Here is a 14,309-nt window from a genome sequence, read left to right as displayed (position 1 = left end):
GGAGGTCCCGGGTTCAAATCCCGGACGAGCCCTAGCGTTTTGTGCAAACTGATCGCACGTCAGTGGCTGAGTCAGCGCAAAAAGCTCGCCGTCAATATCAAATGAACTTCTTATTCGATGTGAGCAATTGACACTCTGGTCCGACGCGTTAAAAAAAAAAAAAAAAAAAAAAAGTGGCTAGGGTACCTGGCTCTCACCCAGGAGGCGCGGGTTCGATTCCCGGTACCGGAAATGCGCATTTTGTTGCTCCTCTTATGCGACTTGGCCCGACTTAGCTCGACTGACGCTTGCAGAAAGCTACGTTAAGTACGATTCGTAGTAACAAGTGACGGCGAGAGCGATGCGACACCTGTCCACCTCTTATCGAGGCACCTAACTGTGGTCAACAAAGCTGGAGGACTGCAAGACATTGCCACGGGGGTTGAATGCAGCTAACCACACTGCTTAGTGTCCTAACAGTGGAGACAGGTTCAAAAAAAAAAAAAAAAAAAAAATGGGTATAATTCCTGCTTAGGGTGCAGGAGGTCCCGGGTTCAAATCCCGGACGAGCCCTCGCGTTTTGTGCAAACTGATCGCACGTCAGTGGCTGAGTCAGCGGCAAAAGCTCGCCGTCAATATCAAACGAATTTCTTATTCGACGTGAGCAATTGACACTCTGGTCCGATGCGTGAAGGCGATTACGAAGGTTGCGGGTACAGGTGGTAGCAGATGCATGTTAGTAAGTCTTGCTTAAAGTGATGAAAAAGTGTTTCCGCCCGGGATCGAACCGGGGACCTTCTGCGTGTTAGGCAGACGTGATAACCGCTACACCACGGAAACTGCTTGTGTGCACCGTCCTTCACAGACAACTTGTAGTGATGTTGCCATCGTAACTAAAAAATTCAATTAATGTGGTACTTGCAAAACGAAGGGACGTGCGGCAGATCCACACACGAAGTGGCTCATTGGAGGACAATACGACATAGGCAGGAAAATACTGTTCCCACCCGGGATCGAACTGGGGACCTTCTGCGTGTGAAGCAGACGTGATAAACGCCACACTACGGAAACGACGGACCCTACAATCCATCCTTGTTCATTCAAACTTGCCTCAGCCATTCTCTCGTCGGCGAATGCACACACGGCAGTTCTTTTGTCAGCCTGGAACCCATCACAGCCGAGGGCTCAAGAAGTCTTCGGGGTGCTCGAGAGGGTGTCTGCCGTAGCACCCCTAACGAGATAGCGGCGTTTCGCGCAGTCGTTATTGCAAGTCATATCAGCAAAAGCAATCACTTTCTCAGCAGCAAGCAGTGCGAGCCCAGCGGCAGCTCTACATGAAGGTACCGATAGCCCAGGAAGGCCGCCCCCATCCCGCCAGCGTACACGAGACTTCCAGGGCACCCTGGACGACATCGAGGGACTGGAATAATTGGCAATCACCGTGTCACAGCGCTCGTTGGTCTAGGAGTATGATTCCTGCTTAGGGTAAAGGAGGTCCCGGGTTCAAATCCCGGACGAGCCCTAGCGTTTTGTGCAAACTGATCGCACGTCAGTGGCTGAGTCAGCGCAAAAAGCTCGCCGTCAATATCAAATGAACTTCTTATTCGATGTGAGCAATTGACACTCTGGTCCGACGCGTTAAAAAAAAAAAAAAAAAAAAAAAGTGGCTAGGGTACCTGGCTCTCACCCAGGAGGCGCGGGTTCGATTCCCGGTACCGGAAATGCGCATTTTGTTGCTCCTCTTATGCGACTTGGCCCGACTTAGCTCGACTGACGCTTGCAGAAAGCTACGTTAAGTACGATTCGTAGTAACAAGTGACGGCGAGAGCGATGCGACACCTGTCCACCTCTTATCGAGGCACCTAACTGTGGTCAACAAAGCTGGAGGACTGCAAGACATTGCCACGGGGGTTGAATGCAGCTAACCACACTGCTTAGTGTCCTAACAGTGGAGACAGGTTCAAAAAAAAAAAAAAAAAAAAAAAAAAATGGGTATAATTCCTGCTTAGGGTGCAGGAGGTCCCGGGTTCAAATCCCGGACGAGCCCTCGCGTTTTGTGCAAACTGATCGCACGTCAGTGGCTGAGTCAGCGGCAAAAGCTCGCCGTCAATATCAAACGAATTTCTTATTCGACGTGAGCAATTGACACTCTGGTCCGATGCGTGAAGGCGATTACGAAGGTTTCGGGTACAGGTGGTAGCAGATGCATGTTAGTAAGTCTTGCTTAAAGTGATGAAAAAGTGTTTCCGCCCGGGATCGAACCGGGGACCTTCTGCGTGTTAGGCAGACGTGATAACCGCTACACCACGGAAACTGCTTGTGTGCACCGTCCTTCACAGACAACTTGTAGTGATGTTGCCATCGTAACTAAAAAATTCAATTAATGTGGTACTTGCAAAACGAAGGGACGTGCGGCAGATCCACACACGAAGTGGCTCATTGGAGGACAATACGACATAGGCAGGAAAATACTGTTCCCACCCGGGATCGAACTGGGGACCTTCTGCGTGTGAAGCAGACGTGATAAACGCCACACTACGGAAACGACGGACCCTACAATCCATCCTTGTTCATTCAAACTTGCCTCAGCCATTCTCTCGTCGGCGAATGCACACACGGCAGTTCTTTTGTCAGCCTGGAACCCATCACAGCCGAGGGCTCAAGAAGTCTTCGGGGTGCTCGAGAGGGTGTCTGCCGTAGCACCCCTAACGAGATAGCGGCGTTTCGCGCAGTCGTTATTGCAAGTCATATCAGCAAAAGCAATCACTTTCTCAGCAGCAAGCAGTGCGAGCCCAGCGGCAGCTCTACATGAAGGTACCGATAGCCCAGGAAGGCCGCCCCCATCCCGCCAGCGTACACGAGACTTCCAGGGCACCCTGGACGACATCGAGGGACTGGAATAATTGGCAATCACCGTGTCACAGCGCTCGTTGGTCTAGGAGTATGATTCCTGCTTAGGGTAAAGGAGGTCCCGGGTTCAAATCCCGGACGAGCCCTAGCGTTTTGTGCAAACTGATCGCACGTCAGTGGCTGAGTCAGCGCAAAAAGCTCGCCGTCAATATCAAATGAACTTCTTATTCGATGTGAGCAATTGACACTCTGGTCCGACGCGTTAAAAAAAAAAAAAAAAAAAAAAAGTGGCTAGGGTACCTGGCTCTCACCCAGGAGGCGCGGGTTCGATTCCCGGTACCGGAAATGCGCATTTTGTTGCTCCTCTTATGCGACTTGGCCCGACTTAGCTCGACTGACGCTTGCAGAAAGCTACGTTAAGTACGATTCGTAGTAACAAGTGACGGCGAGAGCGATGCGACACCTGTCCACCTCTTATCGAGGCACCTAACTGTGGTCAACAAAGCTGGAGGACTGCAAGACATTGCCACGGGGGTTGAATGCAGCTAACCACACTGCTTAGTGTCCTAACAGTGGAGACAGGTTCAAAAAAAAAAAAAAAAAAAAAAATGGGTATAATTCCTGCTTAGGGTGCAGGAGGTCCCGGGTTCAAATCCCGGACGAGCCCTCGCGTTTTGTGCAAACTGATCGCACGTCAGTGGCTGAGTCAGCGGCAAAAGCTCGCCGTCAATATCAAACGAATTTCTTATTCGACGTGAGCAATTGACACTCTGGTCCGATGCGTGAAGGCGATTACGAAGGTTTCGGGTACAGGTGGTAGCAGATGCATGTTAGTAAGTCTTGCTTAAAGTGATGAAAAAGTGTTTCCGCCCGGGATCGAACCGGGGACCTTCTGCGTGTTAGGCAGACGTGATAACCGCTACACCACGGAAACTGCTTGTGTGCACCGTCCTTCACAGACAACTTGTAGTGATGTTGCCATCGTAACTAAAAAATTCAATTAATGTGGTACTTGCAAAACGAAGGGACGTGCGGCAGATCCACACACGAAGTGGCTCATTGGAGGACAATACGACATAGGCAGGAAAATACTGTTCCCACCCGGGATCGAACTGGGGACCTTCTGCGTGTGAAGCAGACGTGATAAACGCCACACTACGGAAACGACGGACCCTACAATCCATCCTTGTTCATTCAAACTTGCCTCAGCCATTCTCTCGTCGGCGAATGCACACACGGCAGTTCTTTTGTCAGCCTGGAACCCATCACAGCCGAGGGCTCAAGAAGTCTTCGGGGTGCTCGAGAGGGTGTCTGCCGTAGCACCCCTAACGAGATAGCGGCGTTTCGCGCAGTCGTTATTGCAAGTCATATCAGCAAAAGCAATCACTTTCTCAGCAGCAAGCAGTGCGAGCCCAGCGGCAGCTCTACATGAAGGTACCGATAGCCCAGGAAGGCCGCCCCCATCCCGCCAGCGTACACGAGACTTCCAGGGCACCCTGGACGACATCGAGGGACTGGAATAATTGGCAATCACCGTGTCACAGCGCTCGTTGGTCTAGGAGTATGATTCCTGCTTAGGGTAAAGGAGGTCCCGGGTTCAAATCCCGGACGAGCCCTAGCGTTTTGTGCAAACTGATCGCACGTCAGTGGCTGAGTCAGCGCAAAAAGCTCGCCGTCAATATCAAATGAACTTCTTATTCGATGTGAGCAATTGACACTCTGGTCCGACGCGTTAAAAAAAAAAAAAAAAAAAAAAAGTGGCTAGGGTACCTGGCTCTCACCCAGGAGGCGCGGGTTCGATTCCCGGTACCGGAAATGCGCATTTTGTTGCTCCTCTTATGCGACTTGGCCCGACTTAGCTCGACTGACGCTTGCAGAAAGCTACGTTAAGTACGATTCGTAGTAACAAGTGACGGCGAGAGCGATGCGACACCTGTCCACCTCTTATCGAGGCACCTAACTGTGGTCAACAAAGCTGGAGGACTGCAAGACATTGCCACGGGGGTTGAATGCAGCTAACCACACTGCTTAGTGTCCTAACAGTGGAGACAGGTTCAAAAAAAAAAAAAAAAAAAAAAAAAAAATGGGTATAATTCCTGCTTAGGGTGCAGGAGGTCCCGGGTTCAAATCCCGGACGAGCCCTCGCGTTTTGTGCAAACTGATCGCACGTCAGTGGCTGAGTCAGCGGCAAAAGCTCGCCGTCAATATGAAACGAATTTCTTATTCGACGTGAGCAATTGACACTCTGGTCCGATGCGTGAAGGCGATTACGAAGGTTTCGGGTACAGGTGGTAGCAGATGCATGTTAGTAAGTCTTGCTTAAAGTGATGAAAAAGTGTTTCCGCCCGGGATCGAACCGGGGACCTTCTGCGTGTTAGGCAGACGTGATAACCGCTACACCACGGAAACTGCTTGTGTGCACCGTCCTTCACAGACAACTTGTAGTGATGTTGCCATCGTAACTAAAAAATTCAATAAATGTGGTACTTGCAAAACGAAGGGACGTGCGGCAGATCCACACACGAAGTGGCTCATTGGAGGACAATACGACATAGGCAGGAAAATACTGTTCCCACCCGGGATCGAACTGGGGACCTTCTGCGTGTGAAGCAGACGTGATAAACGCCACACTACGGAAACGACGGACCCTACAATCCATCCTTGTTCATTCAAACTTGCCTCAGCCATTCTCTCGTCGGCGAATGCACACACGGCAGTTCTTTTGTCAGCCTGGAACCCATCACAGCCGAGGGCTCAAGAAGTCTTCGGGGTGCTCGAGAGGGTGTCTGCCGTAGCACCCCTAACGAGATAGCGGCGTTTCGCGCAGTCGTTATTGCAAGTCATATCAGCAAAAGCAATCACTTTCTCAGCAGCAAGCAGTGCGAGCCCAGCGGCAGCTCTACATGAAGGTACCGATAGCCCAGGAAGGCCGCCCCCATCCCGCCAGCGTACACGAGACTTCCAGGGCACCCTGGACGACATCGAGGGACTGGAATAATTGGCAATCACCGTGTCACAGCGCTCGTTGGTCTAGGAGTATGATTCCTGCTTAGGGTAAAGGAGGTCCCGGGTTCAAATCCCGGACGAGCCCTAGCGTTTTGTGCAAACTGATCGCACGTCAGTGGCTGAGTCAGCGCAAAAAGCTCGCCGTCAATATCAAATGAACTTCTTATTCGATGTGAGCAATTGACACTCTGGTCCGACGCGTTAAAAAAAAAAAAAAAAAAAAAAAGTGGCTAGGGTACCTGGCTCTCACCCAGGAGGCGCGGGTTCGATTCCCGGTACCGGAAATGCGCATTTTGTTGCTCCTCTTATGCGACTTGGCCCGACTTAGCTCGACTGACGCTTGCAGAAAGCTACGTTAAGTACGATTCGTAGTAACAAGTGACGGCGAGAGCGATGCGACACCTGTCCACCTCTTATCGAGGCACCTAACTGTGGTCAACAAAGCTGGAGGACTGCAAGACATTGCCACGGGGGTTGAATGCAGCTAACCACACTGCTTAGTGTCCTAACAGTGGAGACAGGTTCAAAAAAAAAAAAAAAAAAAATAAGTATAATTCCTGCTTAGGGTGCAGGAGGTCCCGGGTTCAAATCCCGGACGAGCCAACGCGTTTTGTGCAAACTGATCGCACGTCAGTGGCTGAGTCAGCGCAAAAAGCTCGCCGTCAATATCAAACGAATTTCTTATTCGACGTGAGCAATTGACACTCTGGTCCGACGCGTGAAGGCGATTACGAAGGTTTCGGGTACAGGTGGTAGCAGATGCATGTTAGTAAGTCTTGCTTAAAGTGATGAAAAAGTGTTTCCGCCCGGGATCGAACCGGAGACCTTCTGCGTGTTAGGCAGACGTGATAACCGCTACACCACGGAAACTGCTTGTGTGCACCGTCCTTCACAGACAACTTGTAGTGATGTTGCCATCGTAACTAAAAAATTCAATAAATGTGGTACTTGCAAAACGAAGGGACGTGCGGCAGATCCACACACGAAGTGGCTCATTGGAGGACAATACGACATAGGCAGGAAAATACTGTTCCCGCCCGGGATCGAACTGGGGACCTTCTGCGTGTGAAGCAGACGTGATAAACGCCACACTACGGAAACGACGGACCCTACAATCCATCCTTGTTCATTCAAACTTGCCTCAGCCATTCTCTCGTCGGCGAATGCACACACGGCAGTTCTTTTGTCAGCCTGGAACCCATCACAGCCGAGGGCTCAAGAAGTCTTCGGGGTGCTCGAGAGGGTGTCTGCCGTAGCACCCCTAACGAGATAGCGGCGTTTCGCGCAGTCGTTATTGCAAGTCATATCAGCAAAAGCAATCACTTTCTCAGCAGCAAGCAGTGCGAGCCCAGCGGCAGCTCTACATGAAGGTACCGATAGCCCAGGAAGGCCGCCCCCATCCCGCCAGCGTACACGAGACTTCCAGGGCACCCTGGACGACATCGAGGGACTGGAATAATTGGCAATCACCGTGTCACAGCGCTCGTTGGTCTAGGAGTATGATTCCTGCTTAGGGTAAAGGAGGTCCCGGGTTCAAATCCCGGACGAGCCCTAGCGTTTTGTGCAAACTGATCGCACGTCAGTGGCTGAGTCAGCGCAAAAAGCTCGCCGTCAATATCAAATGAACTTCTTATTCGATGTGAGCAATTGACACTCTGGTCCGACGCGTTAAAAAAAAAAAAAAAAAAAAAAAGTGGCTAGGGTACCTGGCTCTCACCCAGGAGGCGCGGGTTCGATTCCCGGTACCGGAAATGCGCATTTTGTTGCTCCTCTTATGCGACTTGGCCCGACTTAGCTCGACTGACGCTTGCAGAAAGCTACGTTAAGTACGATTCGTAGTAACAAGTGACGGCGAGAGCGATGCGACACCTGTCCACCTCTTATCGAGGCACCTAACTGTGGTCAACAAAGCTGGAGGACTGCAAGACATTGCCACGGGGGTTGAATGCAGCTAACCACACTGCTTAGTGTCCTAACAGTGGAGACAGGTTCAAAAAAAAAAAAAAAAAAATGGGTATAATTCCTGCTTAGGGTGCAGGAGGTCCCGGGTTCAAATCCCGGACGAGCCCTCGCGTTTTGTGCAAACTGATCGCACGTCAGTGGCTGAGTCAGCGGCAAAAGCTCGCCGTCAATATCAAACGAATTTCTTATTCGACGTGAGCAATTGACACTCTGGTCCGATGCGTGAAGGCGATTACGAAGGTTTCGGGTACAGGTGGTAGCAGATGCATGTTAGTAAGTCTTGCTTAAAGTGATGAAAAAGTGTTTCCGCCCGGGATCGAACCGGGGACCTTCTGCGTGTTAGGCAGACGTGATAACCGCTACACCACGGAAACTGCTTGTGTGCACCGTCCTTCACAGACAACTTGTAGTGATGTTGCCATCGTAACTAAAAAATTCAATAAATGTGGTACTTGCAAAACGAAGGGACGTGCGGCAGATCCACACACGAAGTGGCTCATTGGAGGACAATACGACATAGGCAGGAAAATACTGTTCCCACCCGGGATCGAACTGGGGACCTTCTGCGTGTGAAGCAGACGTGATAAACGCCACACTACGGAAACGACGGACCCTACAATCCATCCTTGTTCATTCAAACTTGCCTCAGCCATTCTCTCGTCGGCGAATGCACACACGGCAGTTCTTTTGTCAGCCTGGAACCCATCACAGCCGAGGGCTCAAGAAGTCTTCGGGGTGCTCGAGAGGGTGTCTGCCGTAGCACCCCTAACGAGATAGCGGCGTTTCGCGCAGTCGTTATTGCAAGTCATATCAGCAAAAGCAATCACTTTCTCAGCAGCAAGCAGTGCGAGCCCAGCGGCAGCTCTACATGAAGGTACCGATAGCCCAGGAAGGCCGCCCCCATCCCGCCAGCGTACACGAGACTTCCAGGGCACCCTGGACGACATCGAGGGACTGGAATAATTGGCAATCACCGTGTCACAGCGCTCGTTGGTCTAGGAGTATGATTCCTGCTTAGGGTAAAGGAGGTCCCGGGTTCAAATCCCGGACGAGCCCTAGCGTTTTGTGCAAACTGATCGCACGTCAGTGGCTGAGTCAGCGCAAAAAGCTCGCCGTCAATATCAAATGAACTTCTTATTCGATGTGAGCAATTGACACTCTGGTCCGACGCGTTAAAAAAAAAAAAAAAAAAAAAAAAGTGGCTAGGGTACCTGGCTCTCACCCAGGAGGCGCGGGTTCGATTCCCGGTACCGGAAATGCGCATTTTGTTGCTCCTCTTATGCGACTTGGCCCGACTTAGCTCGACTGACGCTTGCAGAAACCTACGTTAAGTACGATTCGTAGTAACAAGTGACGGCGAGAGCGATGCGACACCTGTCCACCTCTTATCGAGGCACCTAACTGTGGTCAACAAAGCTGGAGGACTGCAAGACATTGCCACTGGGGTTGAATGCAGCTAACCACACTGCTTAGTGTCCTAACAGTGGAGACAGGTTCAAAAAAAAAAAAAAAAAAAAAAAAATGGGTATAATTCCTGCTTAGGGTGCAGGAGGTCCCGGGTTCAAATCCCGGACGAGCCAACGCGTTTTGTGCAAACTGATCGCACGTCAGTGGCTGAGTCAGCGCAAAAAGCTCGCCGTCAATATCAAACGAATTTCTTATTCGACGTGAGCAATTGACACTCTGGTCCGACGCGTGAAGGCGATTACGAAGGTTTCGGGTACAGGTGGTAGCAGATGCATGTTAGTAAGTCTTGCTTAAAGTGATGAAAAAGTGTTTCCGCCCGGGATCGAACCGGAGACCTTCTGCGTGTTAGGCAGACGTGATAACCGCTACACCACGGAAACTGCTTGTGTGCACCGTCCTTCACAGACAACTTGTAGTGATGTTGCCATCGTAACTAAAAAATTCAATAAATGTGGTACTTGCAAAACGAAGGGACGTGCGGCAGATCCACACACGAAGTGGCTCATTGGAGGACAATACGACATAGGCAGGAAAATACTGTTCCCGCCCGGGATCGAACTGGGGACCATCTGCGTGTGAAGCAGGCGTGACAAACGCCACACTACGGAAACGACGGACCCTACGAGTCCATCCTTGTTCACTCAAACTTGCCTCAGCCTTTCTCTCGTCGGCGAATGCACACACGGCAGTTCTTTTGTCAGCCTGGAACCCATCACAGCCGAGGGCTCAAGAAGTCTTCGGGGTGCTCGAGAGGGTGTCTGCCGTAGCACCCCTAACGAGATAGCGGCGTTTCGCGCAGTCGTTATTGCAAGTCATATCAGCAAAAGCAATCACTTTCTCAGCAGCAGGCAGTGCGATCCCAGCGGCAGCTCTACATGAAGGTACCGATAGCCCAGGAGCAGATGCATGTTAGTAAGTCTTGCTTAAAGTGATGAAAAAGTGTTTCCGCCCGGGATCGAACCGGGCACCTTCTGCGTGTTAGACAGACGTGATAACCGCTACAGCACGGAAACTGCTTGTGTGCACCGTACTGCACAGACAACTTGTAGTGATGTTGCCATCGTAACTAAAAAATTCAATAAATGTGGTACTTGCAAAACGAAGGGACGTGCGGCAGATCCACACACGAAGTGGCTCATTGGAGGACAATACGACATAGGCAGGAAAATACTGTTCCCGCCCGGGATCGAACCGGGGACCTTCTGCGTGTGAAGCAGACGTGATAACCGCTACACTACGGAAACGACGGACACGACGAGTCCATCCTTTTTCACTCAAACTTGCCTCAGCCTTTCTATCGTCGGCGAATGCACACACGACAGAACTTTTGTCAGCCTGGAACCCATCACAGCCGAGGGCTCAAGAAGTCTTCGGGGTGCTCGAGAGGGTGTCTGCCGTAGCACCCCTAACGAGATAGCGGCGTTTCGCGCAGTCGTTATTGCGAGTCATATCAGCAAAGCAATCACTTTCTCAGCAGCAAGCAGTGCGAGCCCAGCGGCAGCTCTACATGAAGGTACCGACAGCCCAGGAAGGCCGCCCCATCCCGCCAGGGTACACGAGACTTCCAGGGCACCCTGGACGACATCGAGGGACTGGAATAATTGGCAATCACCGTGTCACAGCGCTCGTTGGTCTAGGCGTATGATTCCTGCTTAGGGTGCAGGAGGTCCCGGGTTCAAATCCCGGACGAGCCCTAGCGTTTTGTGCAAACTGATCGCACGTCAGTGGCTGAGTCAGCGCAAAAAGCTCGCCGTCAATATCAAATGAACTTCTTATTCGATGTGAGCAATTGACACTCTGGTCCGACGCGTTAAAAAAAAAAATAAAAAAAAAAAGTGGCTAGGGTACCTGGCTCTCACCCAGGAGGCGCGGGTTCGATTCCCGGTACCGGAAATGCGCATTTTGTTGCTCCTCTTATGCGACTTGGCCCGACTTAGCTCGACTGACGCTACGCTGACGCTTGCAGAAAACTACGTTAAGTACGATTCGTGGTAACAAGTGACGGCGAGAGCGATGCGACACCTGTCCACCTCTTATCGAGGCACCTAACTGTGGTCAACAAAGCTGGAGGACTGCAAGACATTGCCACGGGGGTTGAATGCAGCTAACCACACTGCTTAGTGTCCTAACAGTGGAGACAGGTTCAAAAAAAAAAAAAAAAAAAAATGGGTATAATTCCTGCTTAGGGTGCAGGAGGTCCCGGGTTCAAATCCCGGACGAGCCAACGCGTTTTGTGCAAACTGATCGCACGTCAGTGGCTGAGTCAGCGCAAAAAGCTCGCCGTCAATATCAAACGAATTTCTTATTCGACGTGAGCAATTGACACTCTGGTCCGACGCGTGAAGGCGATTACGAAGGTTTCGGGTACAGGTGGTAGCAGATGCATGTTAGTAAGTCTTGCTTAAAGTGATGAAAAAGTGTTTCCGCCCGGGATCGAACCGGGGACCTTCTGCGTGTTAGGCAGACGTGATAACCGCTACACCACGGAAACTGCTTGTGTGCACCGTCCTTCACAGACAACTTGTAGTGATGTTGCCATCGTAACTAAAAAATTCAATAAATGTGGTACTTGCAAAACGAAGGGACGTGCGGCAGATCCACACACGAAGTGGCTCATTGGAGGACAATACGACATAGGCAGGAAAATACTGTTCCCACCCGGGATCGAACTGGGGACCTTCTGCGTGTGAAGCAGACGTGATAAACGCCACACTACGGAAACGACGGACCCTACAATCCATCCTTGTTCATTCAAACTTGCCTCAGCCATTCTCTCGTCGGCGAATGCACACACGGCAGTTCTTTTGTCAGCCTGGAACCCATCACAGCCGAGGGCTCAAGAAGTCTTCGGGGTGCTCGAGAGGGTGTCTGCCGTAGCACCCCTAACGAGATAGCGGCGTTTCGCGCAGTCGTTATTGCGAGTCATATCAGCAAAGCAATCACTTTCTCAGCAGCAAGCAGTGCGAGCCCAGCGGCAGCTCTACATGAAGGTACCGACAGCCCAGGAAGGCCGCCCCCATCCCGCCAGCGTACACGAGACTTCCAGGGCACCCTGGACGACATCGAGGGATTGGAATAATTGGCAATCACCGTGTCACAGCGCTCGTTGGTCTAGGGGTATGATTCCTGCTTAGGGTGCAGGAGGTCCCGGGTTCAAATCCCGGACGAGCCCTAGCGTTTTGTGCAAACTGAACGCACGTCAGTGGCTGAGTCAGCGCAAAAAGCTCGCCGTCAATATCAAATGAACTTCTTATTCGATGTGAGCAATTGACACTCTGGTCCGACGCGTTAAAAAAAAAATAAAAAAAAAAAAGTGGCTAGGGTACCTGGCTCTCACCCAGGAGGCGCGGGTTCGATTCCCGGTACCGGAAATGCGCATTTTGTTGCTCCTCTTATGCGACTTGGCCCGACTTAGCTCGACTGACGCTACGCTGACGCTTGCAGAAAACTACGTTAAGTACGATTCGTGGTAACAAGTGACGGCGAGAGCGATGCGACACCTGCCCACCTCTTATCGAGGGACCTAACTGTGGTCAACAAAGCTGGAGGACTGCAAGACATTGCCACGGGGGCTGAATGCAGCTAACCACACTGCTTAGTGTCCTAACAGCGGAGACAGGTTCAAAAAAAAAAAAAAAAAAAAAAAATGGGTATAATTCCTGCTTAGGGTGCAGGAGGTCCCGGGTTCAAATCCCGGACGAGCCCTCGCGTTTTGTGCAAACTGATCGCACGTCAGTGGCTGAGTCAGCGCAAAAAGCTCGCCGTCAATATCAAACGAATTTCTTATTCGACGTGAGCAATTGACACTCTGGTCCGACGCGTGAAGGCGATTACGAAGGTTTCGGGTACAGGTGGTAGCAGATGCATGTTAGTAAGTCTTGCTTAAAGTGATGAAAAAGTGTTTCCGCCCGGGATCGAACCGGGGACCATCTGCGTGTTAGGCAGACGCGATAACCGCTACACCACGGAAACTGCTTGTGTGCACCGTCCTTCACAGACAACTTGTAGTGATGTTGCCATCGTAACTAAAAAATTCAATAAATGTGGTACTTGCAAAACGAAGGGACGTGCGGCAGATCCACAATCGAAGTAGCTCATTGGAGGACAATACGACATAGGCAGGAAAATACTGTTCCCGCCCGGGATCGAATTGGGGACCTTCTGCGTGTGAAGCAGACGTGATAAACGCCACACTACGGAAACGACGGACCCTACGAGTCCATCCTTGTTCACTCAAACTTGCCTCAGCCTTTCTCTCGTCGGCGAATGCACACACGACAGTTCCTTTGTCAGCCTGGAACCCATCACAGCCGAGGGCTCAAGAAGTCTTCGGGGTGCTCGAGAGGGTGTCTGCCGTAGCACCCCTAACGAGATAGCGGCGTTTCGCGCAGTCGTTATTGCAAGTCATATCAGCAAAAGCAATCACTTTCTCAGCAGCACTCAGTGCGAGCCCAGCGGCAGCTCTACATGAAGGTACCGATAGCCCAGGAGGGCCGCCCCCATCCCGCCAGCGTACACGAGACTTCCAGGGCACCCTGGACGACATCGAGGGACTGGAATAATTGGTAATCGCCGTGTCACAGGGCTCGTTGGTCTAGGGGTAATATATGGTCGTCGTAAAATTTTTGTTGTCTTTGTACGTTGACACTTCTATTGCAGAATGGTAGCGAATGTTTTGGAAAATTATGTAACCGCAGTACACCGCATTTTAAAGCGGCTCAGAAAGGTGGGGTGTCTTACTGAGCCACAACAATAAAATTCTTGTAACAGCAACAAAGGATCTCCATACCTGATCTGAGCAAATGGGGGCGTGGTTATCAACATCAATTTTGATGGGTGGTTGGGTGTCAACATCCATTACTATGGGTGGTTGGTACCCCAACTGGTATTCTGCACCATCATCTCAAGAAGAGAATGAGAAAAACAGAAGAACCTTGGTCCATACACTTGACTGTCCATTATGTTTAGGTAACAGGAAATTTGGAGTAATCAGATGCAAGTATGGTCAAAATAAATGTAAGACATGCAGACCTAATGTTGGTTTG

General features: G+C 51.0%; 12 non-coding genes across 12 annotated transcripts; 1 reads left to right on the top strand and 11 right to left on the bottom strand.

Annotated features, from left to right (window-relative positions):
* Positions 1 to 746: 746 nt before the first annotated feature.
* Positions 747 to 819, bottom strand: Trnav-aac. Its single transcript has one exon. It is a non-coding gene; the product is annotated as a tRNA-Val (tRNA).
* Positions 820 to 2,220: 1,401 nt separating this feature from the next.
* On the bottom strand, positions 2,221 to 2,293 carry Trnav-aac. Its single transcript has one exon. It is a non-coding gene; the product is annotated as a tRNA-Val (tRNA).
* A 1,397-nt stretch (positions 2,294 to 3,690) lies between these two features.
* On the bottom strand, positions 3,691 to 3,763 carry Trnav-aac. The gene has a single exon. It is a non-coding gene; the product is annotated as a tRNA-Val (tRNA).
* A 1,402-nt stretch (positions 3,764 to 5,165) lies between these two features.
* Trnav-aac lies at positions 5,166 to 5,238 on the bottom strand. The gene has a single exon. It is a non-coding gene; the product is annotated as a tRNA-Val (tRNA).
* Positions 5,239 to 6,632: 1,394 nt separating this feature from the next.
* Trnav-aac lies at positions 6,633 to 6,705 on the bottom strand. The gene has a single exon. It is a non-coding gene; the product is annotated as a tRNA-Val (tRNA).
* A 1,393-nt stretch (positions 6,706 to 8,098) lies between these two features.
* Positions 8,099 to 8,171, bottom strand: Trnav-aac. Its single transcript has one exon. It is a non-coding gene; the product is annotated as a tRNA-Val (tRNA).
* Positions 8,172 to 9,571: 1,400 nt separating this feature from the next.
* On the bottom strand, positions 9,572 to 9,644 carry Trnav-aac. Its single transcript has one exon. It is a non-coding gene; the product is annotated as a tRNA-Val (tRNA).
* Positions 9,645 to 10,204: 560 nt separating this feature from the next.
* On the bottom strand, positions 10,205 to 10,277 carry Trnav-aac. Its single transcript has one exon. It is a non-coding gene; the product is annotated as a tRNA-Val (tRNA).
* Positions 10,278 to 10,435: 158 nt separating this feature from the next.
* Positions 10,436 to 10,508, bottom strand: Trnav-cac. The gene has a single exon. It is a non-coding gene; the product is annotated as a tRNA-Val (tRNA).
* Positions 10,509 to 11,682: 1,174 nt separating this feature from the next.
* On the bottom strand, positions 11,683 to 11,755 carry Trnav-aac. The gene has a single exon. It is a non-coding gene; the product is annotated as a tRNA-Val (tRNA).
* Positions 11,756 to 12,364: 609 nt separating this feature from the next.
* On the top strand, positions 12,365 to 12,438 carry Trnap-agg. The gene has a single exon. It is a non-coding gene; the product is annotated as a tRNA-Pro (tRNA).
* Positions 12,439 to 13,163: 725 nt separating this feature from the next.
* On the bottom strand, positions 13,164 to 13,236 carry Trnav-aac. Its single transcript has one exon. It is a non-coding gene; the product is annotated as a tRNA-Val (tRNA).
* Between the last annotated feature and the right edge of the window lie 1,073 nt (positions 13,237 to 14,309).

This window comes from Schistocerca piceifrons, chromosome 2 (assembly GCF_021461385.2).
Source record: "Schistocerca piceifrons isolate TAMUIC-IGC-003096 chromosome 2, iqSchPice1.1, whole genome shotgun sequence".
Classification (NCBI taxonomy): Eukaryota; Metazoa; Arthropoda; class Insecta; order Orthoptera; family Acrididae; genus Schistocerca; species Schistocerca piceifrons.
This window is presented reverse-complemented; position numbering and strand designations above follow the sequence as displayed.